We start from the raw sequence: 23,143 nt of genomic DNA on the forward strand, positions 1-23,143 counted from the left end.
AGTAGTTTTTATGTTACATGTTGTGTGGTTTATTAACTTTCTTTACTATATGTTAACTTGTTATAAATATTTTTCTTTGTCTGGCCAACTTAGGAATAGATAACAATTTGTTGTTGTGAGAGATCTAACAGTAAGTGGTTTTCTTGATAAAAATGGTTGAATGAGTAAGATAGAGATATTCACTTACCTAGCTTGCATAGATATAAATAGTTGCAACTATTGAGGATTTCAAAATACAAATAGACGTATATTAGGGTTATAAGTGAGGCTTAGAGATTTGCTCCCTTTCCCTTTATATGCATGTTTTGATGTTGTAGAGATACACCACTTGATCACTCTAACCTCACATGTCACAACACTGCTTATCATTATACACATTCACTTCTAAAATATTAATGGATTATAGCTCGCCTCAGTCACTCTTGATATAGTTCCACTCTTAACTTGGCATTATTCTAAGATCTGTTTTACTTGAACATTGAACTTAGCAACACCATTATTATTTCTCTTTTTGCTCATGTATACTTTACAACTTCTTGTATGAAAATCATTATGCTTATTACAATCCCTGTGGGATTGATACTTTTTCTTATCACTTGCTACTAATTTGACCGTGTATACTTGCACGTACATAAATTAGCCCACCCAAGAAAACAATTGCTAAGAAACCAACTGATGGTGCACCAAAGTCACAAGGCAATGATGGAGAGAAATATAGCAGAGCTAATAATTTTGTGAGAATTAAAACATGTCATTTTTTAATAGGGGCCAAAAAAAATTTTTGGAAATTTTATAGGGACCAAAATCATGTTTAACCCTATTTTTATTCAAGAACTTATTAGGTTAATTTTAGTGCACTTTTGTTGTTTTTAAGTAAGTTGTAAAAAGTTCAATAGGGTCTCTCATTTGTGAGTTTTTTATGTGTTTGTTACATGTATTGGATGATGACTTCTGATAAGTTTTGACACAAAAGAACTAGAACAACACCTTAACCCCAATTTTGAGATGAGAACAAAATGCAATATAGGTTACAAAGAATGGATATTCACAATTTTAACGAATATGTGGCATCAATAAACCATTCTCCCATTTAGGACTCGTGAAAGGCATGCTCTGGCAACACACCCAGACTTGTACGAACCTTTCCCTAATTTGGTTGAGAATCTTTCATTTTAGAGGCACGATGGCTGTCATACTTGATCAACCAAGTAGACTCCCCCCTTAATGAAACATCATTTTTTTAGCTTTTCTGTCACTTTAAAAATGTTTGTGGTGGAATAGTAGAAATACCTCTCTGTAAAGATGATTTCATGTCTTTTTATTGTAAACAGAGATTTAATTCAAAGCTTCAACCTTGAGCTTCAAGCAAGGCACCAAAAATCGTTTAAAATCCCTAATTAGTTCCCCAAACTACATTAAGCTCTGACTTCCATTAGAGATATGTAGGCATGAGGCTCACAAGGAATCTCAGCGAGCTAATAAAATACCAAAAATAGTCAGTTTGTCTGTCTTTCTTTTTTTAATCAATTCAATTCCTTCTCCTAACATAAAGGAGAAATTTTCCCAATCATTAGCAGTAAACACAATCACAATAACACAGAGAAGGTTCCCGTAGAGTACTACGGATATGTAGGGTGCTTAAACTCTTCCCTATGTATAACCGACCCCCCGAACTCCAGAATTTCTAGTCTAGGTGAATCCCCACACTTAGCAAACTCCTAGGGTTAATTTGAGATCTTTTTCCCCTCTCCTACTCGTTAGGACAATTAAAAAGTTCGTGTTATATCGTAGGAAGAACTGAAACAAAATTCATCCCGCCCCGGGCGCATTCTCCGTCCAAATTTCGCGTGAAGGGTCTAGCGTGTCGTCCTCCCAAGTGAAACGGGGAGGTAAAAAACGACACCACAGTATCGTCTGACACTAGTCAAACTGCCCCATGACGTGCTCCGGAAGATAACAAACAATGATGGTCGAACAGGAAGCCAACCATCCAGAATATATTGTAACGTCATCCTACGGAACCGTCTCACGATGATCAACGTAGCAGTCGTAGAGGACGTCCTCGAAAGCCAAGCAGTCGAGATAGTTTCTGTGCAGATTCGGCATCTGGTTCCCTCTGAGGGGACGAAGGCACTAGTATGCAGCATGACCTCAATGTATCCCGACACTTCTCCCCGACCAATGATCATAAGGAAGTGTTGTAATATCCAACCCTAAAATGTAAATAAAACACACAGGAAACAAACATTATCACGAATATAGAATGAATAAATTTGAGAAAAACAAGAAGGATATAAGATTATTGTCACTAAGAGTGAACATGTGTCTGCCACAGTCCTTGCCTTGGCATCCCTCTCCGAGTCTATAGTAGTTGTATGCCAGTTTTTCCGGTCCCCAGTTGTATTCATGGATCCGTGCGGTATCTGATAAGTACCTCGGGTGAACGGCATATATGTACGAGGAGCTCGTGTCCACAAACAGCTGAGTGCTTACCAAAAATAGGAAGTAACATCTCGACACTCGTTGTCTGTCTATCTCCACCTCAAATGGGTCACTAGGAGCCTGGTGTGCTGCAAGGAGCTCGACATCATATCTACAGGTCAAGAAGTGAAACTTCACCTACGCGTCTCAGGTCCTCTCCACCTCCTCAAGTGCATCCTCTGGATCAGCCCTAAGCTCCTCAATCAGATCCTCCCTCGCTTCTTCCTTTGTCATCCTACTGTGACCAAGGAGGGTATCCCGTATAGGTATATGCAGGAGACATGCGATGCCGTCCAAAGTGATGGTAACCTCACCATGACGCAGATGGAATGACGATGTCTATGGGTGCCACCTCTCTACAAATGCCATTAGTATCTCGTTGTGTATGATGGAGTACCCAATCTTTGAGGACATCCTAGAACCACGACTTTGTAGGATGCTGCTGTCATACCCCAAAATTTGCCTCCCATATTCCATCTACAATGATTCAAAATTCAAGATCCACTCCCAAAGGTTATTCATTCAAAAGTCCAGATGATCCACAGTCAACTGGTTTGACCTAAAAGTCAACCATAATCAGAGCATAGTCAAAGCCTCCCAATTTTGGTCAACATCAAGTATATGAAGCATAACCATCATTTGATCAAAGATTGATCATGATTCCATTAATAGAAACTCAGAGATGAACGAATACAAAAAGGTTCAAATTAGGGTTTCTTAGGAGAAAGTCAACCCAACTTTGACTGGGCATAACTTTCACATGGAACATCAAAAATTCCCCACTCAAAGCCTAGTTTGAAGGAAATTGGATTCTCTACAACTTTGTCTCTCACAAGCCAGTGCTAGAAATGATTCATTTGAGAGATACAGTGCAAAAGATTACAGGTCATTTTCAGGCACCCTTCAAAAGCAGTTTTTTGTCAGAGAAGATATGATCAAGATAAAAGCTCCAAATGAAAAATATGTTCCAAAGTGGCTTGTAGAGGACACTTTGAGGTTTCCAAAAAGTCTTAGAACTCCCTCATAGCTTAAAAATTGAGTGAGATATGATTGATCAAAGTTGGGTGATTTTGGAGGACTAAATGTGAAAAGAGAAGGTTCAAATTGAGAAATTTTGCAAATGGGCCTATGGTTTTATGATACAAACTTGATCCACAAGCTATCCAAACAACATGCCACGAATTTCACCCTTTATTTAATTTATATATAATTTTATTTCATTTTTTAAATGATTTAAAATAGTTTAATTAAAGAGAAAATCAAATTTTCTATTAAAGAGGTGCATATGGATTGATTTTAATCAGCATTTATGGCAAAATACAATTCAATTTCGTGCATATTGATTTGAGAAAAAAATCAACACAAAATAGGGCCAAAATAGAAGGTTTCTATTTGAAAACAAAATCAATTTTCACAAGAATGGCAAGATTGGATGCAAAGGCTTTGGGCTCTTTTTGTTGACCTAATTTTGTTCCCTATAAGTAGTAAACACGAGCCAATGGAATAGGGGAGGAGATTCTGCAGAAAAAACCATCATCAAGAACACAAAAAAAAATCACTAAAAACTTCAATTCGGTTTCGGAGATTAAGGAAGAGTTAAAGGATTCTAAGGCTTGTTACACGTTCCTTGGAGAATTCTGAAGCTATTGGGATACTCACACTACACCAACAACCCCAGAACATTCTCCTATAAGCCGAGGTAAGTGACTCTAAACTTTGAGTCGATTAACATGATTCACGCATTTATATGTTAATTGGTTTATGTATTATGCTTTGTGCAATTGCTGTGAACGTTTCTGGGTCGGTTATTCCAAGCTTGTGCGTCTTAACCATGTTCTGCCATTAAAGGCCGTTTGGAGTTTTAGGGTTTTCGTTTGGGGCTTTTGGGTTAGAGGTTAACTTAGGCTAAAATAATACCATGGTTAGACTCGTGAGAGGTAGACGATGAAGGTTAGGGGGTCGCGCCATATTTATAACCGCACAGGGGCTATTCGCTATTTCATCAAGTTGGTTTTGCTACGAACGAAAACCATAGCCATATCGTAGCTATTTCATTCTGGAAGTTGCAGGTCAAGCGAGGAAGATGAATGCGTGGCATCATCGTATTGGTTGTTTTCAAATTCGCGCGCGTTTTCCAGTTACTGTTTTGGTTATCATATATATTATTTTGAAAGCGCACTTTGAACGCGTATGCATCCTAGTTGAGTTGGCAAAGAGGGGTTTTGACCCAGGGGGCGTGGGTTCAACACCCAGCTCCCACATATTTTTTTCTGAAATTCTTTTCCCTGATCCCATGTTGCGCCTGCCACATAAGACCACCATATACTTCAAAAAATCCAACCATTAGATCATCACTCAGCCAAATCCAAAGGCCTTAGAATGAATCCCTATAATATGCACCCTCAAAGCTGCCACACTGAATCTAAATCCTAATTAGCCTAAATAATTTTAATTATTTATTTTGTTTTAATTAAAATATCTTTTAATATATATTAATTGTATAATAATTATTTTTTATAAATAAATTATTATACGATATTTATATTAAAATGCCAATTTATTGTTCGTGCCGATTAAATCGATTAATCGCTATGGGCAATAATAATTTTAATTAAAATTTTATTTAATTAAAATGCAATTAATTTCTATTCGGTTAAATGGTTTCGACTATCTTATTAGTCGCGATGATTAACCTTTCTATTTTCCACACTTCAATTCGTTACTCTTTTTAATCGAATCAATCGATTGCGAGGGGTAATGATACAAATTAATTATTTAAAATTATTAAAAAATATCCTAATTCGTTATTAGTGATAATCAAGTCAATTGATTAAAATTGGTAACGATACAACTTCGAATCTGTTAACCATGGTAATTGAATCAATCGATTATTGCGGTTAATAGTGCATACTAAAACCAGGGTTGTACAGGCATTGTTTCAATTCCTAAATAACAGAGATATAAGGATGTTAATCCCTTGTCAACCCCTTCGAGCCTAAAGAAGTAGGAGTTTTCCTTCATATAAAATAAAACCCTTAATACATAACCTGGGATAGGGTAGTTGCTCAGTTAACGTAATTATTCCAAGTTGTTCCTTTGAACATAATCACCGATGGTTCCCCGTCATCATTAAGTCCGGCAGTCAATATCCGCAAAGAAAAAGAAAGCAATGCAAAGGCCTGCTGAGTCAAAACCTATTAAGGAGACTTAGGCAAAATTGGGGCATCCCGCTGACTGTAGTTTTAAAACAAACAGTTCAGGTAAAAGTTAGGGATAACAAAGTCGAAAAGAGGTCACTATGTACCTTCGACAAAAGGAAAGATATTACAAAAAAGGAGAATGACTACCTTTGCAGATAAACCTTTGGTTTTTGAACCATCATAAATGTCAATGTCATAATTCCCCAAATTATTTTGGAGACTAAATGCATAGTTAACTGAGCATAGGACTGGAGAACATCACGAAGAGGGGGATGGGTACAAATAAACTTTGAGCCTCTATCTTTTGTTTCTTTAAACCGTGAACCAGGCCACGTTACAACCCTTAAAAGTCCTAACTGAAGCATGGTTAGTGCGAAAGCATATCGTTACCAAAGGTATCCCGACTCCTTAAGGTCTACTATAACTCTTGAGTTGATATCACTTTCTTACAAAAAAAAAAACTTTGTTTTACTCAAAAATGTTTTTAAACTTTCAAGACAGACATATGCATTCGCATCTTATGAATTTCATTACAAAGTACACTTGTCTATGTGGATTCAGATGTTTAAACATCAGAGAGAAGTTGCATGGGGCATGGCTAATGGCTAAAAATCCTACTGACTGACGAAGTAGCTTTAAAAACTCGTCAAAAGAAGAAACATCCCTTACACATGACTGGGATGGCTAATGTGTACACATGGCATAACTCGTCATCATACCATTTACATGGGGCAAATCTAATCAAGATCCATAGAATCTCTCGAAGACGCTGAATAGCCCATGGGGCAAGCCCATTACCTGGGGGCACGTTGCAAAGATCACTCACTATTAGATGGGGTCAATACCACTCTCACATCCTTTCCAGGAACCTTTATAGGATATTTCTCAATCTGTCCATATAGTCTTCTTTAAGACATGTTCAAATACTTTTCACCCTTTCTAGGAGCCTTTTTCAGACAGTCTTTTAAAGACCCACCTTCTTATCCTTTCTATTTTCAAACCCTTTCAGACAGTCTTCTCTAAGACATATTCCTGTCCAAGAACCTTTTCTAGGTAGTCTTCTGTAAAACATCTCTTAACTTTTTCCAGTTAGTCTTTTAAGACATATTCAAACTTCTCTTACGCTTTTAAGAACCTTGTCAAACTTTGTTTAAAGTACAGAGTCTTTTCTAAGACAGTTCACTCTCCTTTCTAGGTTGATCTTCTTCAAGATGTTTTTCCTAAATTTTGTTTAAAACCCCACATTCCATAAAACAGTCTTTATCCTTCATAGGAATATTTTTGACCCTCTGCACAAACATATCCTTTGAGCTTTGTTTAAAGCACAGTCTTATTTAAGACAATTTCCCATTCTTTCCAAGGACCTCTTCAGGTAATCTTATAAAAAAGACATCATCTCATTCTGAGTACTCAGCAAATCACTGTCCGTCACAACTCATTCTGAAAAGCATCTGCTTCACATCTAAATCGACACCCAGCATTGAGGAGACCTTGAAATTGGTCTAATCAAAGACAATCATTCCTGATAAAGACCCTTGAATGAGGAAACCACGTTCAGAGGGTTTTCCTAAAACGGGGGCATACAATCAAGGATCCTATTGACTAGGGGCATATCTTTCAAGGATTCAAATACTGGGGCAATGCATATCAGGCAAGACATGGTGAAACTCGAGTTCTCTCTAAAGGTCCTTCATTCAGGTTAAGGGGCACGTTTCAAAATTTCTGATAATCGGGGAGTCACACTAGTATCATACAAGGAGCATTGCTGCATAATTGATCTTCCCACGCCTGTACTATTTACATCCCGCAGTGTGGGATAAGCATACATGCATAATTCTCATTTATTTTGAGAATCTCATTACATGACACATGCATCATGACATTGCATAAAACTAACGCTGCCTTTTCAGGTCACTCCATAATTCAAAAGGATGTTATCATCCAAATTACAGCACAGATGCGATCGTGTCCACGATTCAATCTTAACACACACAGATACAATTCCAAATACCTCATTCCAAGTCTTTCTTCAAAGACAATCCAGAAGCAACCAAAGAATTTCTTACCTCTCCAGGTAGTCTTGTCCAAGACAATTATCCTAATCTTTCCAAGCAGTCTTGTTTAAGACATATCCTAACCTTTCTAGGTAGTTTTGCTTAGAATATTACATTGTTAGAACAAGATTTGTTCTTATCAATTATCTTAGTTTTGATGATAACAATAATATGAATTTTGCTTAAGATAATATGGTACTCTAATCCAATGCAATTTCCCTTTCAGGAAATATATAAAGAGTACGCATAATTCAGCGCTCAGAAGATGTGTCTCAAATGGTTCAGCATGCAACATCAGAACATGGTCTGGCAAGACATCAGAAGATGGTCGAAGCAGAATCAGAACATGGGTCTATGGAAGCATCAGAAGAACATGAGATCAGAAGCACTGAAGATCAGAAGATGGTATCACGCTCTGAAGCACTTCAAAGATCAGAAGATCAGAAGATGCTATGCACCAAGCTGTTTGACTCTGATGATATTCAAACGTTATATTCACAAACATCAGATCAGAAGGAAGTACACGTGGCAGACTATGCTGACTGACAAAAGGAACGTTAAAGCTACTAAAGGCAACGTCAGTAGACACAGCGTGAACAAGGCTCGAGGTAGTTGACAAAAGCGTATAACATTAAATGCAATGCTGTACGGAACACGCAAAGCATTAAATGCACTCAACGGTCATCTTCTCAACGCCTATAAATATGAAGTTCTGATGAGAAGCAAGGTTAACGATTCTGCACCAAAACAACTTATATCAAACTTGCTGAAACTCTGTTCAAATCTAAACTCAGAATCTTCATCAACTCACTACATTGCTGTTGTAATATCTTAGTGAGATTAAGCTTAAACTGTAAGAGAAATATCACAGTTTGTGATTATAGCTTTTAAGAAGCATTTGTAAACTCTTGAATAGATTACATTAAGTTGTAAGGAACTAGAGTGATCGTGTGATCAGTATACTCTAGGAAGTCTTGGCAGTTGGCTGAGCAGTTTGTAACTAGAGTGATCAGGTTGATCAGTAGACTCTAGAAAAGTCTTAGGAGTGAACTAAGCAGTGTTCCTGGAGTGATCAAGTTGTGATCTGTAGACTCTGGAAGACTTAGTCGTGGACTAAGTGGAAAACCATTGTAATCCGTGCGATTAGTGGATTAAATCCTCAGGTTGGGGTAAATCATCTCTGCGGGGGTGGACTGGAGTAGCTTCGTTAACAGCGAACCAGGATAAAAATAATTGTGCAATTTATTTTTATCGTCCAAGATTTAAAGTCACACTTATTCAATCCCCCCCTTTCTAAGTGTTTTTCTATCCTTCAATTGGCATCAGAGCGCCGGTTCTAAGGTGCAAGCACTTAACCGTGTTTAGAAAAGATTCAGGAAGAGAAAAACGCTTCATTTAAAAGATGGCTGGTGAAACTCCGACAAATCCACCTGCATCTACATCTGGCTCTGCTGAGCAATACAACGGTAACAATGGTTATACAAGACCGCCGGTATTTGAGGGTGAAAACTTTGAATACTGGAAAGATAAACTGGAAAGTTACTTTCTTGGTCTAGATGGTGATCTATGGGATCTTCTGATGGATGGTTACAAACATCCTGTAAATGCCAGAGGCGTAAAGCTAACAAGGCAAGAAATGAATGATGATCAAAAGAAGCATTTCAGGAATCATCATAAATGCAGAACTGTTTTGCTGAATGCTATTTCTCATGTTGAGTATGAGAAAATATCAAACAGGGAAACAGCCTATGATATATATGAGTCCTTGAAAATGACTCATGAAGGAAATGCTCAAGTCAAGGAGACAAAAGCTCTTGCCTTAATCCAGAAGTATGAAGCCTTCAAGATGGAGGATGATGAAGACATTGAAAAGATGTTTTCAAGATTTCAAACTCTTACTGCTGGATTGAGAGTTCTTGACAAAGGATACACCAAGGCTGATCACGTAAAGAAGATCATCAGAAGCTTACCCAGAAGATGGGGTCCTATGGTGACTGCATTCAAGATTGCAAAGAATCTGAATGAAGTTTCTCTGGAAGAGCTGATCAGTGCCTTGAGAAGCCATGAGATTGAGCTGGATGCAAATGAGCCTCAAAAGAAAGGTAAATCTATTGCATTAAAATCTAATATCAAGAAATGCACTAACGCTTTTCAGGCCAAAGAAGAAGATCCTGAAGAATCAGAATCTGAAGAAGAAGATGAACTGTCCATGATTTCCAGAAGGGTAAATCAACTCTGGAAGAGCAAGCAAAGGAAGTTCAGAGGCTTCAGAAGTTCAAAGAGATTTGAACATGGAGAATCTTCTGATGACAGAAGATCTGACAAGAAGAAGGTCATGTGCTATGAATGCAATGAACCAGGACACTTCAGGAATGAATGTCCAAATCTTCAGAAGGAGAATCCCAAGAAGAAGTTTCATAAGAAGAAAAGTCTTATGGCAACCTGGGATGAGTCAGAAGATGATTCAGAAGATGGGCAGGCCAACTGTGCGCTGATGGCGACAGAAGATGACGGATCAGAATCTACATCAAAATCAGATTCTGAAGAGGTATTTTCTGAACTTACTAGAGATGAGTTAGTTTCCGGTCTAACTGAACTTCTGGAACTCAAGTCTCAGATTAGTCTCAAATACAAAAAGCTGAAAAAGCAATTTGAATTTGAAACAAAGAGGCTTGAATTGGAAAATTCTGAATTGAAAGATAAACTTTTAAAATTATCCAATGATGTTGGATCTCCTTCTGATTCAGAAAAATCCACTCCTAGTCTAAACCATATTCTGAAAGAATATGATTTAAGTTTCAGGAAGTTCTTATCTAGAAGTATTGGCAGAAGTCAGCTAGCTTCTATGATATATGCCGTATCTGGAAACAAAAGAGTTGGCATTGGTTATGAGGGTGAAACCCCATACAAACTTGAACCTGTTGATGAAATGAAAATTACATACAAGCCATTGTATGATCAGTTCAAGTATGGCCACTCTCATGATATTAGGCACACTTCACATGCACAAAGTTTTCACATAACACACACCAAGAAGCATGTGACACAACCTAGGAAATATCATGAAACCCATATTAAAAATTATCATGCTGTTCCTCCTATTGCTTATGATGTTAAACCCAAGTTCAATCAGAACTTGAGGAGAACTAACAAGAAAGGACCCAAGAAAATGTGGGTACCTAAGGATAAGATTATTCCTATTGCAGATATCCTTGACTGCAAAAAGGACAAAGCACAACATGTCATGGTACCTGGACTCTGGATGCTCACGACACATGACAGGAAGAAGGTCTATGTTCCAAGACCTGGTGCTTAAGTCTGGAGGAGAAGTCAAGTTTGGAGGAGATCAGAAGGGCAAGATAATTGGCTCTGGAACTATAAAGTCTGGTAACTCTCCTTCCATTTCTAATGTACTTCTTGTAGAAGGATTAACTCATAACCTCTTATCTATCAGTCAATTAAGTGACAATGGTTATGATATAATCTTCAATCAAAAGTCTTGCAAGGCTGTAAATCAGAAGGATGGCTCAATCCTATTTACAGGCAAGAGGAAGAACAACATTTATAAGACAGATCTGCAAGATCTTATGAGTCAGAAGGTGACTTGTCTTATGTCTGTTTCTGAAGAGCAGTGGGTCTGGCACAGGAGATTGGGTCATGCTAGTTTGAGAAAGATCTCTCAGATTAACAAACTGAATCTTGTCAGAGGACTCCCTAATCTGAAATTCAAATCAGATGCTCTTTGTGAAGCATGTCAGAAGGGCAAGTTCTCCAAACCTGCATTCAAGTCTAAGAATGTTGTTTCTACCTCAAGGCCATTAGAACTCTTGCACATTGATCTGTTTGGACCAGTCAAAACAGCATCTGTCAGAGGAAAGAAATATGGATTAGTCATCGTAGATGATTATAGTCGCTGGACGTGGGTAAAATTCTTGAAACACAAGGATGAGACTCATTCAGTGTTCTTTGATTTCTGCATTCAGATTCAATCTGAAAAAGAGTGTAAAATCATAAAGGTCAGAAGTGATCATGGTGGTGAATTTGAGAACAGATCCTTTGAAGAGTTCTTCAAAGAAAATGGTATTGCCCATGATTTCTCTTGTCCTAGAACTCCACAACAAAATGGAGTTGTAGAGCGAAAGAATAGGACTCTGCAAGAAATGGCCAGAACCATGATCAATGAAACCAATATGGCTAAGCATTTCTGGGCAGAAGCAATAAACACTGCATGCTATATTCAGAATAGAATCTCTATCAGACCTATTCTAAATAAGACTCCTATGAATTGTGGAAGAATAGAAAGCCCAACATTTCATATTTCCATCCTTTTGGATGTGTATGCTTTATTCTGAACACTAAAGATTATCTTGGTAAGTTTGATTCCAAAGCACAGAAATGTTTCCTTCTTGGATATTCTGAACGCTCAAAAGGCTACAGAGTATACAATACTGAAACATTGGTTGTAGAAGAATCAATCAATATCAGGTTTGATGATAAGCTTGGTTCTGAGAAACCAAAGCAGTTTGATAATTTTGCAGATTGTGATATTGATATATCAGAAGTTGTTGAGCCAAGAAGCAACGCATCAGAAGCAGAGCTTCTCAGAAGCAAAGAATCTGAAGATCAAGTATCAGCTTCTCTGGAGGATCTGAGTATTTTTGAAGAACCGTCTGTCAGAAGATCATCTAGACTCATCTCTGGTCATTCAGAAGATGTCATTCTTGGAAAGAAGGATGATCCAATCAGAACAAGAGCATTCCTTAAGAACAATGCAGACTGTCAATTAGGTCTTGTATCTTTGATCGAGCCAACTTCTGTTGATCATGCTCTAGAAGATCCAGACTGGATAATTGCTATGCAAGAAGAACTGAATCAGTTTACAAGGAATGATGTTTGGGATCTTGTTCCTAGACCAGATGGATTCAATATAATTGGTACAAAATGGGTCTTCAGAAACAACCTCAGAATGAGAAGATGAGAAATTCTTACGTTTGAGTATCCTTTGAAATGAGTTTTTTTTTTGAAGTTCTGATAGAAATCAATTAGAAATTGTGATTCAGTTATTACTAACGTTTCAGTGTCTAAGTTGATTCAGAATCTCTATAAAAGCAAAACAGCTATAACTGGCTATCCAGATGGTAAACACGTGTTCACTATTTCTGGACAAGCGTGCGTGCAGTTGAGGGGACGTCTACTTAGGTAACTGTGCAAATCACGTCTTTTGTCATTATTATCTCTCCTCATGTCACGTAACATTAAATGCTTTTCATCATTTACTCTCTTTCAGTTTTCTTTTTATACTCTTCAAACGTTTCTTTTCCCTCTCATATTTCTCTCTCTCTGCATTCGGTTTATTTTTCGTCTCTCTCTCTCTTTTCATATCATAAACCCTAGCAGTTTCCAACATCTGAAAATTCATCATGAATCCATCGTCAAGCTCTGGGAATCAAGACAATGATAGGAAACAGAAGAGAAAGGCATCTGCTGAACCAGAAACCAAACCTAAAAGAGTTAGGATCTCCTATGACCCTCTCAAAGTGTATCAACCCCTTGACGGTTCCCCTCATTCAACCCATTCTTCAAAGACCTCCACCACCTCTTCCTCCTCATTCATCCTCTCGGAACCACCTTCTTCACCATCTGATATCTCCTCTCCTTCAACCCTTCCATCAGATATTTCTTCATCTCTCTCATACCCTTTTCCCACAAGAACACCTAATCCCTATAGTGTTGTTCTTCCCGACTCAAGGTTCACTGTCAACCCTCCAACCCCTACCACTCAAACATATCTGGAGCTTTTACATGCTGATGTAAATGGCTGGTTGGAGATCCTAGGTGCTGCTTACCTTAACCATCTGGATATGTATGCTTTGAGCAACCTCTGGGATACCTTTCTTCAGGACTTTCTGGTGAAGGCTACTGACACTAAGAGAAGGATCTTGTCTGAAGCTCCTGGTCCTCGTGGTCGTCAGTTGGAAGTGGGTGAAAGCAGCCACCACTGTCTCATCAGGAACAGAAGCGTTCTTGAAGAGAAGATACCTGCAGATGAGTTGGAAGAAGAAAATCTCTGCAGAGATATCGTGGTATGGAAACCCCGGTCTTCTGTGCTCTGGTTTCCTGTGCTGACTGGAGATTTTCAGTGGCTGTTCAACTGGTTCAGAATGAACCCCTCTGAAAGAGCACCTCACATGGTCTTTCCAGTAGTGGTTTATCGTGCTGGAGATGCTGGTCCTACTCCTCCAACCAACCTAGCAGCTATTCTTCAAGCATTGGAAGATGGAACTTCTGAGCTGCCTGAACCAATATTTGCTAAGGCTACCTCTGAGTCAGACTCAGATGAGGAAATGGAATATGCACAAGCTGAAGATCTTCCAGAAGATCACCCTGCTGAGATTGCTGTCCCTCTGGGCAGATATACTGGTGCTTCTTCTTCTGGTGAAACCTCAGCTCTGATGGAGACCTTGGAAACTCTTCATCAGAATCAGGCTATGCTGGCTTCTCGTTTGGACGCGCAAGAAGCAGCCAATGCTGAGTTTCGTTCCTTCATGACAAGGCAAGCTACAAGCACTGACGGGATTCATGATGTTCTGGCGCGGATTTTGCGTAGGCTAGGATCTTAGTCTTTTGGTCTTTGTAGTTTCCTTTCCTTGTTGCATCTGTTTTTCCTGCATTCCCTTTTTGTAATCCTTTTTGATTATCAATGAAAAACTTTCTTTGTTTTACATTCCAGTGATTCTATTTGTCGTTTTATGCATCTGAATCTTTTTAAATATTCTTTTTGATGTTATGACAAAAAGGGGGAGAAGATAAATGATAAAAGATAAATGATAAATGATTTGATTAAATCTATCAGTTACTGGGTAAAGCTCCCACACATTCACTAACAAGAACTGCAAGTTCTATATGGTTTAAGTGTTTTGCAGGTACAGAGAAGTGAAGTGAATCTTCAGAAGCAAACACTAGAAGCAAAACCATAAGAAGCGTTATTCTGTAAAAGGAATAAGCTCTTGGAAACTGAAGCAAGCTGAGTGCTGTCAAGCTTCAGGAATCAGAAGCACGATCAGAAGCACTGATAATAGAATTTGAATATCATTGTCTATCCTGTTCTGACAAAATTCTATTTGCTCTGATACATATAATGTTATGGCTCTGATACATTATTTGCTCTGATACACGTTTTTAGCCTAAATGCTCTGATACATTTGGCTCTGATACATATCATGTATTTGGATATACATTTTATGTTCTAACTCGTTCATGCTGACTTTTGTCGTTTAGTTTTTGTTCTGTAACATTTCAGGATGTAGAGATGCTCTGATGATGCTCTGGTACATTCAACAATGTTCTGATACAAATCTAGCATGAAGTGATGTTGGTAGACATTCAAAGTTCTGAAGCTATCCGAGGGAAGCAGAAATCAGAAGATGTGAATGTTCTAAAAGATCCAGAAAACTCAAGTTCTGAAGCTGTCCTGAATGGAAGCAGAAGTCAGAAGCTGTGAATGTTCTGAAGATCAAAGAAATTCAAGTTCTGAAGCTGTCCTAGATGGAAGCAGGAATCAGAAGCTGTGAGTGTTCTAAGGATCTAAAGAAATTCAAGTTCTGAAGCTGTCCAATGGAAGCAGAAGTCAGAAGCTATGAATTCTCTGAAGACAGAAGCTTATATGATCGTCTCTACCGAAATAATCAGGGAAGTCTTTTATCAAAGTTCTTCGAGTATTTATTTCAGGGGGAGATTATTTATCTCAGGGGGAGATTGTTAATCTCAGGGGGAGACATATTCATATGCTTATGCTATAGCTGTGTAATTTGTCTTTTGCCGTCTACTCTTTCTGATCGCAAATTCATATCATTTATATATGTTTTTGTCATCATCAAAAAGGGGGAGATTGTTAGAACAAGATTTGTTCTTATCAATTATCTTAGTTTTGATGATAACAATAATATGAATTTTGCTTAAGATAATATGGTACTCTAATCCAATGCAATTTCCCTTTCAGGAAATATATAAAGAGTACGCATAATTCAGCGCTCAGAAGATGTGTCTCAAATGGTTCAGCATGCAACATCAGAACATGGTCTGGCAAGACATCAGAAGATGGTCGAAGCAGAATCAGAACATGGGTCTATGGAAGCATCAGAAGAACATGAGATCAGAAGCACTGAAGATCAGAAGATGGTATCACGCTCTGAAGCACTTCAAAGATCAGAAGATCAGAAGATGCTATGCACCAAGCTGTTTGACTCTGATGATATTCAAACGTTATATTCACAAACATCAGATCAGAAGGAAGTACACGTGGCAGACTACGCTGACTGACAAAAGGAACGTTAAAGCTACTAAAGGCAACGTCAGTAGACACAGCGTGAACAAGGCTCGAGGTAGTTGACAAAAGCGTATAACATTAAATGCAATGCTGTACGGAACACGCAAAGCATTAAATGCACTCAACGGTCATCTTCTCAACGCCTATAAATATGAAGTTCTGATGAGAAGCAAGGTTAACGATTCTGCACCAAAACAACTTATATCAAACTTGCTGAAACTCTGTTCAAATCTAAACTCAGAATCTTCATCAACTCACTACATTGCTGTTGTAATATCTTAGTGAGATTAAGCTTAAACTGTAAGAGAAATATCACAGTTTGTGATTATAGCTTTTAAGAAGCATTTGTAAACTCTTGAATAGATTACATTAAGTTGTAAGGAACTAGAGTGATCGTGTGATCAGTATACTCTAGGAAGTCTTGGCAGTTGGCTGAGCAGTTTGTAACTAGAGTGATCAGGTTGATCAGTAGACTCTAGAAAAGTCTTAGGAGTGAACTAAGCAGTGTTCCTGGAGTGATCAAGTTGTGATCTGTAGACTCTGGAAGACTTAGTCGTGGACTAAGTGGAAAACCATTGTAATCCGTGCGATTAGTGGATTAAATCCTCAGGTTGGGGTAAATCATCTCTGCGGGGGTGGACTGGAGTAGCTTCGTTAACAGCGAACCAGGATAAAAATAATTGTGCAATTTATTTTTATCGTCCAAGATTTAAAGTCACACTTATTCAATCCCCCCCCCTTTCTAAGTGTTTTTCTATCCTTCATACATAGCCTTTATAGGAACCTTTCTAGGTAGTTTTGTTTAAAATGCTTCGTATCCTCTATAGGAATCTTTCTAGATAGTTTTGTTTAAAACGTATCGTATCCTTTATAGGAACCTTTCTAGGTAGTTTTGTTTAAAACGTATCGTATCCTTTATAGGAACCTTTCTAGGTAGTTTTGTTTAAAACATGTCGCGTCCTTTATAGGAACCTCTATAGGTAGTTTTGTTTAAAACATGCCATATCCTTTATAGGAACCTTTATAGGTAGTTTTGTTTAAAACATATCATTCCCGTTATAGGAACCTCTATAGGTAGTTTTGTTTAAAACGTTTCATATCCTTTATAGGAACCTTTCTAGGCAGTTTTGTTTAAAATATCTCACATCCTCTATAGGAACCTTTCTAGGTAGTTTTGTTTAAAACGCTTTCAAATCCTTTATAGAAACCTTTTTAGAACATACTAGGTCCTTTCTAGGAACCTTCCTAGGCAATCTTGTCTAAGACGTATCATAATCTTTCTAGGCAATCTTGTTTAAGACGTGTTATAACCTGTATAGGTAATCTTGTTCGAAACGTTTTCATATCCTCTCTAAAAAACCCTCCTCAGGTAGTCTTCTTCAAGACATTCCTTTTTCTAAAGCCCCTTTTCAGGTAGCCTTCTTCGAGACATTCTTGTTTTAAGTACCTTTTGAGGTAGTCTTCTTCGAGACATTCCTGTTCTAAGTACCTTTTCAGGTAATCTTTTTCAAAAACAATTTGGCATCCTTCTCAGTCTTCTTTAAGACATTTTACGAACCTTTTTGGGTGGTCTTCTCTAAGACATTCATTATCCTCTCCAAGAACCTCTTTAGGTAGTCTTTGTAAAACATTTTCAGCCTCTTCAGGTAGTCTTCTTCAAGACAAATTCTCATATCCATTCCAGAAACCTCTTCAGGTAGTCTTATGTAAGACATTACTTCTTCTCTCCTCAAATACAATCAAATGATCAAGGTCAGAAAAGCATATGCTTTAGACAAGTATCCTGCCAGACAAATGGGTGGCATCCATAAGCCCATCTCCCACAGAGCTCTTTCCCTACGCAAGCAAATTTCAGGGCATTTCAGTGTCCAATCATCTTCTACCTCTTCAGGTTTAAGAAGATTGAACAGGGGCAGCTGTCATACCCCAAAATTTGCCTCCCATATTCCATCTACAATGATTCAAAATTCAAGATCCAGTCCCAAAGATTATTCATTCAAAAGTCCAGATGATCCACAGTCAATTGGTTTGACCTAAAAGTCAACCATAATCAGAGCATAGTCAAAGCCTCCCAATTTTGGTCAACATCAAGTATATGAAGCATAACCATCATTTGATCAAAGATTGATCATGATTCCATTAATAGAAACTCAGAGATGAACGAATACAAAAAGGTTCAAATTAGGGTTTCTTAGGAGAAAGTCAACCCAACTTTGACTGGGCATAACTTTCACATGGAACATCAAAATTTCCCCACTCAAAGCCTAGTTTGAAGGAAATTGGATTCTTTACAACTTTGTCTCTCACAAGCCAGGGCTAGAAATGATTCATTTGAGAGATACAGTGCAAAAGATTACAGGTCATTTTCAGGCACCCTTCAAAAGCAGTTTTTTGTCAGAGAAGATATGATCAAGATAAAAGCTCCAAATGAAAAATATGTTCCAAAGTGGCTTGTAGAGGACACTTTGAGGTTTCCAAAAAGTCTTAGAACTCCCTCATAGCTTAAAAATTGAGTGAGATATGATTGATCAAAGTTGGGTGATTTTGGAGGACTAAATGTGAAAAGAGAAGGTTCAAATTGAGAAATTTTGCAAATGGGCCTATGGTTTTATGATACAAACTTGATCCACAAGCTATCCAAACAACATGCCACGAATTTCACCCTTTATTTAATTTATATATAATTTTATTTCATTTTTTAAATGATTTAAAATAGTTTAATTAAAGAGAAAATCAAATTTTCTATTAAAGAGGTGCATATGGATTGATTTTAATCAGCATTTATGGCAAAATACAATTCAATTTCGTGCATATTGATTTGAGAAAAAAATCAACACAAAATAGGGCCAAAATAGAAGGTTTCTATTTGAAAACAAAATCAATTTTCACAAGAATGGCAAGATTGGATGCAAAGGCTTTGGGCTCTTTTTGTTGACCTAATTTTGTTCCCTATAAGTAGTAAACACGAGCCAATGGAATAGGGGAGGAGATTCTGCAGAAAAAACCATCATCAAGAACACAAAAAAAATCACTAAAAACTTCAATTCGGTTTTGGAGATTAAGGAAGAGTTAAAGGATTCTAAGGCTTGTTACACGTTCCTTGGAGAATTCTGAAGCTATTGGGATACTCACACTACACCAACAACCCCAGAACATTCTCCTATAAGCCGAGGTAAGTGACTCTAAACTTTGAGTCGATTAACATGATTCACGCATTTATATGTTAATTGGTTTATGTATTATGCTTTGTGCAATTGCTGTGAACGTTTCTGGGTCGGCTATTCCAAGCTTGCGCGTCTTAACCATGTTCTGCCACTAAAGGCCGTTTGGAGTTTTAGGGTTTTCGTTTGGGGCTTTTGGGTTAGAGGTTAAATTAGGCTAAAATAATACCATGGTTAGACTCGTGAGAGGTAGACGATGAAGGTTAGGGGGTCGCGCCATATTTATAACCGCACAAGGGCTATTCGCTATTTCATCAAGTTGGTTTTGCTACGAACGAAAACCATAGCCATATCGTAGCTATTTCATTCTGAAAGTTGCAGGTCAAGCGAGGAAGATGAATGCGTGGCATCATCGTATTGGTTGTTTTCAAATTCGCGCGCGTTTTCCAATTACTGTTTTGGTTATCATATATATTATTTTGAAAGCGCTCTTTGAACGCGTATGCATCCTAGTTGAGTTGGCAAAGAGGGGTTTTGACCCAGGGGGCGTGGGTTCAACACCCAGCTCCCACATATTTTTTTCTGAAATTCTTTTCCCTGATCCCATGTTGCGCCTGCCACATAAGACCACCATATACTTCAAAAAATCCAACCATTAGATCATCACTCAGCCAAATCCAAAGGCCTTAGAATGAATCCCTATAATATGCACCCTCAAAGCTGCCACACTGAATCTAAATCCTAATTAGCTTAAATAATTTTAATTATTTATTTTGTTTTAATTAAAATATCTTTTAATATATATTAATTGTATAATAATTATTTTTTATAAATAAATTATTATACGATATTTATATTAAAATGCCAATTTATTGTTCGTGCCGATTAAATCGATTAATCGCTATGGGCAATAATAATTTTAATTAAAATGTTATTTAATTAAAATGCAATTAATTTCTATTCGGTTAAATGGTTTCGACTATCTTATTAGTCGCGATGATTAACCTTTCTATTTTCCACACTTCAATTCGTTACTCTTTTTAATCGAATCAATCGATTGCGAGGGGTAATGATACAAATTAATTATTTAAAATTATTAAAAAATATCCTAATTCGTTATTAGTGATAATCAAGTCAATTGATTAAAATTGGTAACGATACAACTTCGAATCTGTTAACCATGGTAATTGAATCAATCGATTATTGCGGTTAATAGTGCATACTAAAACCAGGGTTGTACGCCCAAATCCTAAAACACTTCTTAAGACCTTTCAAAACCACAATACTAAACTATGGATTTTCATCCTCATCAATTAGACAATTCAAAAACACTTTTCAAAACACAAACAATTTCAAACACCTTCAATTCAAATTCTAAGGGCGTACAACCCTTCCCCGAACTACGTTGACTCTGATTCTCCATAAGGAGATACGTAGGCACTTGGCAACAAGGCGAGTCCCCTTCCCTAAAATCTCAATTTTAGCCCTATTCAATTCCTTAGCTATAAACCTTGCCATAACCTTCATCTTTGAAATGTTAGCCTTTAGGAAAGGGTTGAGGGTGCCTAACACCTTCCCTCGACCTGAATATAGTATCTTACCCTGATCTCTATACCGCGTAGGATTTCCTATTCGCCCTTCAGAATAGGTGGCGACTCTAAATCTTTAATTTTTAGGGCAGGTTGCTACAGCTGCATAGAGGAAAACTTTTTCCCGTGGTTGTAGAACTTCTATGAAGCCTTTTCCAGAAAATTTCCAAAGAAAACACTATTAATAACAAGCAAAGTTAGAAATACTAAATTTCCACTTAGGACAAAAAATTAATAAGTCTAAGAAATGTTACCTCTCTGTTTCAGACATGTATGGCTGTATGATCTGCATACCCTGTCAACAAAGATAAATCTGAAGGACCCCCTGGGTAGTCCACATGCGCATCAACATCCTCGTGCAACAGGTCAACGCCATCAGGAAATGGAACGGGAGATCCAGCATCGGCCGGAGGTGGCACATGGGTAGCAGAAGTACCACAGAGACGTCATCGGGTGGAGGGTGTATGTTAGGAACTCTAACCATCATCCTGACGCTTCTGGGATGAAGAAGTGGATGTGGAAGGCCCCTGTCCATTATGCTCTGGGTGAGTCTGCTTTGTGGCCCTATCACTCACCTCTGTTGGAACTGAGGTGTTAGGTACATCTGCTGAAATGGAGGATCCATCTGTCACTTGTGAGATTACCTGCATCCGTGCACGTCGCACAGAGGTATGTTGTGCAACCCTTCCACGTATAAGTCAGTCTGATTGGTCGGCCATAGCGTCTGCATTATATTACAAATAAATTCGGATTAGATACAGTTAACTTATAAATACAAAAGGAAAAAAATAAATTTAATTCTGTATGTGCAAATATGAAAATCTTCTGTAGATACATCTACGGAAACACCCAACATTTTTAAAAACTGGAGTTGTTCTGTAGCTGCATCTACGGAACTATCTAACTTTTATTTGTTTCGTAGATGCACCTACGGAACGTTCTGAAACTCTATTTTGACGGCTTGATCGTCTGTTTTACACATCAAAAAAATATTTACATTGTCTCTAAACTATGTTTCTAAAACTATTCAATCACTTCTACACTTGAAAATTAAATTCTAACTCTATTACAGAAAATATTCGAAAATAATTCAAAAAGTCGAAAACTTACCGATTAAATTGAATTTTGAAGGAGACGGAGTCTGTTGATTGTTGATGTTCCCTGACGAACTCATGAGAAAACAATGAAGTTTGGTGGAACTTTAATTTTAGAGGTTTAGAGAGTTTGAGAGGGTGAAAGTTGGAATGAGAAGAATGAGGGAGGAGAAGAATTTGGCGCGAATATAACATCAAGTTGTTTCGTAGATGCATAACTGGAAGAATTTCGTAGATACACTTACGGAATAAATGAACTTTGACAAAAAAATGGTGTTTCCAGAGATAAATCTATAAAAACAGAGAAATATTTTTTGCAACGCACATAGTGCATAAGAGACTCAAGAGATGAATTAAGAGTTTTGCTTATACAAAGGCCTAATGCTCAAATCAGGTAACTTATTGTGGTGGAGGGATAATTGTTGGAGTGTAGAATAAAATTTTCATGCCCATATGATGAAACAACCCATATTTTATATAATTTAGTTTCTACTCTAACCTTTTTTCTTAGAGGATTGTTCAATACAACTTCATGTTTATGTCAAACCCTATGAGTTTCTAAAGTCACTTCTTTCGTTTCATCTAAATAGTAAAATCCAAAGCTGAGTTTCTAAAGTCACTTCTTTCGTTTCATCTAAATAGTAAAATCCAAAGCAATGACTGTGTAAATTATTTTCACACCGTAAACCAATGACAATTATGTATGATAAATTTTAAAATGATTTGGCATTTTGAAATATTCTAATTGAGTGAATGTGTAATAATTATTTACAGGACAGTACATTGCCATTAAACTCTTATTCAAATACCTCATTTTTTTAAAATTGTTGTAGTTGAAGTTAATACAATTTACCTGGTTTAGATAATTCTATCCAGTATCCACGGATAATTTTATCCAAACAAATATTTATATGTTTATTCAGAACACTATTTTATCTACGCAATAATTTCTCACCCGTTTTTACAACTTACGCTCGCAGTCAAAGAGTGCTAACAAACCATCTCTCAATCTCATTGCTCTAACCATTCTCTTGTTGGCTCTGCCTTATGGTTTACCATTGACCACCTTAGACCATGTATGTTATGTGCAGACTTTAATTACTTTATTCATAAAATAATACAAACAATATTTTATTTTTTGTGATCTAATTAATTTTTATTTATTTTATCTACTGACTTTTAAAACTTAGATTACATCTCGTACTAGTTCTTTTGATTTTTACCGTATTTACATAGAT

Source organism: Vicia villosa, linkage group LG3 (genome assembly GCF_029867415.1).
Source record: "Vicia villosa cultivar HV-30 ecotype Madison, WI linkage group LG3, Vvil1.0, whole genome shotgun sequence".
NCBI classification, from domain to species: Eukaryota; Viridiplantae; Streptophyta; class Magnoliopsida; order Fabales; family Fabaceae; genus Vicia; species Vicia villosa.